Raw genomic sequence first — 3,580 nt, 5'->3', positions numbered from 1 at the left:
CGCGTAGACTTTTTACAATTTATTTATTTATTTATGTTTAAATCTACAGTACAATGTACCTTACAGACTAGAAAATATATTATATAGTAATAATTGATAATGCCGAATAAAATACAAATCAGGCGATTAAATTAAGGAATTTAATATAAGCCGATTTAGGCAAAGAAAAGTCTAGCTGATGTGTGTTAGATAATGCATTGAATTCCCGAAGTGCTCGAGAAATCGGAGCGTTACTTGCATATTTACTTTTGAAGCTTTCTCCGTAAAAAGGGTAAACATTTCGGAGACTTTTTTGTGGAACATTAAAGCTTATCCGCTCAAGCAAAATTGGGCCATCAATGATGCCACTAATTATATTATAAGTGAACGATAGTGAAAGAACTGTTCTTATCTTTTCTAAAGTACTTAAATTGATCAGCATTAGCCGCGCGCCATAGGATGGAACAGGAGCCTCAAACCGCAGCAAACGCAGTGCGAATTTCAGAAATACTTTTTGAACGCGTTCAATTCTACCTATCGATAGTTGGTCATATGGTCTCCAAACTATTACCGCATATTCCAAGTGTGAACGAACAAGAGCCGTAAAAAGCAATTTAAAGGTATATGGGTCTGAAAACTCGGAAGTGTTACGCCGAATAAAGCCAAGAGCAGAGTACGATTTCGAAAGGATAAAATTAATATGAGTATTGAAGGATAACTTAGAGTCAAACATGACTCCAAGGTNCTTGAAATAACATTTTGACGCCCAGAAAATGTTAAGTGAAAACATTTTGTTATATTCAACGAAAGACCCGACTTCAAACACCATAAAAGCAGTTTATCCAAGTCCCTTTGAAGATTTATAGCATCGGATGAGTCCTTGACAACTGTGAAAACTTTCAGATCATCGGCGTAAAGCAAATAATTCGAAAAGGAGAAACAGTCGTTGATATCATTGATAAAAAGGACGAATAAAAGAGGTCCTAAAATGCTCCCCTGAGGCACACCTGAAGTAGCCACAAAAGGGTCGGACGATACACCATCAATAGTTACCACAGAATATCTCTGCGTTAAATACGATTTAATCCATTCTAAAAACGATGAGTGCAACCCTAAGCAAACCAGCTTATTTATTAAGATCTTGTGAAACACCCTGTCAAATGCCTTTGAAAAATCGGTATAAACACAATCGACTTGGTTACTGCCGAGAATGAAGAAGTACAAAATTCGCTAAAAACTGAAAGATTAGATACTGTCGAGCGGCCTGACACAAACCCATGCTGATTCGGACAGATTAGAGATTTAACTGCAAAATAGAGCTTGTCCTTAACGACACATTCAAACAGTTTTGAGATGTTCGGTAGTTTCGAGATCGGCCGATAGTTCCGAACGTAATTTTTTCTTCCACTTTTAAAAAAATTTGTGATGGTAGATAACTTCCATTCATCTATGAAAATACCAGACGATGGCGAGTTATTAAAGATTATCGCATGAGGAATCGCTAAGGCCGGACGGTTTTTAAATAAGATAGCCGTCAGCCCGTCTGCGCCAGTTTGCGAAGAAGGTTTAAGAGAAAGCATCCCCTTTATAATGTCATCCGATGAAATAAAAAGAGCCCCAAAGTTGAGAATAGAAGATATTTCAGAAGAGAAGTTAGGGAATTGCCCGTCATCAGCAACGTAATTTGACATAAAAAAGTCAGCAAACAAATTAGCTGCTTCAACAGGAGTACTAGCAAATTTATCGTCGAGCATTACCGAAGTAGGTATACTTGCACATGATTTTTTGGATTTGACAAAGTTCCAAAATGATTTCGGATTAGCTTTAATGTTCCGTTCGGTGCTACGAATATAGTTTTTGTAGAGGAGATTATTTAATGATTTAAATTCCTTATGATAACGCTGGTATTTTACAAAGAAATTATGATTTTTTGATGATTTAAATTTTTTTAGATAACTATTTTTCAGATTTTTTAGTTTCTTCAGGCCTTTGTTGTACCAGGGTGATCTATAAGAGCGCTTCTTTTTTAAAGGTATATTGTGTAAGCAAAAATCGTGCATTATTGACTTAAAAGTGAAAAGGCAACCGTGAGTGTCCAGGCCGAAAAATAACTCATCCCATATAATAATAATTTATAATCTAAAAGAGATGTATTGAACCTTGAAAAATCACAGGATGCATAATTAAAAGCAATTCTATCAATAGGCGATGTTGTTGCGAACTCATAAAACTTTAGCTTAATATCTAAAGGGATATGATGAATACCAGCATCGGAAATAGGAGAAATGCACTTAGATATAAAGAAGTTAATATTATCTGTTACGAATATCAGGTCTAACAATCTACTTAAATTGTTGGGAAAACAGTTAATTTGCTTTATGTGATTCGTAACTATATTATTAGGCAGGAGATCTGAATTATTGGAATTACTACACCATCTAACGTTACAAAGGTTAAAATCACCCAGCACACAAAGATGATCGTCATTTAAATTATCTACCACTAGACTAGCTATGTAATCCACATGTGCCTTATATAAATCAAAATTACTATTAGGCGGAATATAAGAGGTAATTAGATATAAAGAGCCATATGCCTTAGAACCCTTGATGCAGACACATAATTGGTCAAGCAACGAGTCGTCACTATTGAGCTTCACTGAAAACGCCCAAAACCTTCTTACAGCAATAAGAACTCCGCCTCCTCTCAAGCAGCCAGTTTTAGCTTTAGTCATATTTGATAGTTAAAACCCTCACGTTTATTGAATTTTATTGCAATTATTCACTTTTTAATAATTTCCACAGATTTTATGCACGAATACTAATGTTCTTGAAATTTTAATGGAAATATTAACTTTTTCACGTTAGTTAGCTTAGCAAACGACAGTGTCGTACTTTTCCGTTTCTGCATCTTCTACGATTTGCCGATAACTAGCCGATAATGACAAGTGTGCAGATCTCCATTGAAATGCATGTGCTCGGCTCAAAATTTCAGGACGAGACGATGACGCAACCATGATTGGACGACAAGTGTGCAGATAGCCTTAGGGTTTACACCGGACAATACTGTGGCGAATACTGCGGCAACGTGAAGCGAACAACGAGAAATAGGCAGAATGTTCGAGGAATGACGTAGAAGGTTCCACAAAGAGAAACGTCAGTTGGATGAACACTGCAAACAGCGAGAGAAAGAGAATGACCGATGAACTTCAGAACGTTCGAGAGTTGCCATGAGTGCGAGCGCAGGTATATAAGAGCCACGACACAGCGGAGTTGAGTTAGTTACGAGATACAAGTCAGCAAGCTACAAGTAAAGTGAGCAGAGAAGTGCGTTGCGAATAAGCAAGCTATAAGTTTAATTGTGTTAACAAGTTTAGTACAGCGTTGTTATTGCTTTAACAAGTATTGTAAAGTGTTTTTACTGTATTAGCAAGTATTGTAAATTGTTTGTTGTACAATAAAGTTAATTGTACTACAATTTGGTCATCGTTAGCATTTATTTAACAATCCAGCGATACGAGCCCGAGTATATTTGGGAAATCCCTCAAGGTTTCGAGGATAATCGTAACAATTGGTGTCAGAAGTGGGATTGTTAAATAAAT

Source organism: Rhagoletis zephyria, unplaced genomic scaffold, assembly GCF_001687245.7.
Source record: "Rhagoletis zephyria isolate East Lansing unplaced genomic scaffold, Rhagoletis_zephyria_1.1 Rzeph_scaffold_02194, whole genome shotgun sequence".
In the NCBI taxonomy this organism is placed as follows: Eukaryota; Metazoa; Arthropoda; class Insecta; order Diptera; family Tephritidae; genus Rhagoletis; species Rhagoletis zephyria.
This window is presented reverse-complemented; position numbering follows the sequence as displayed.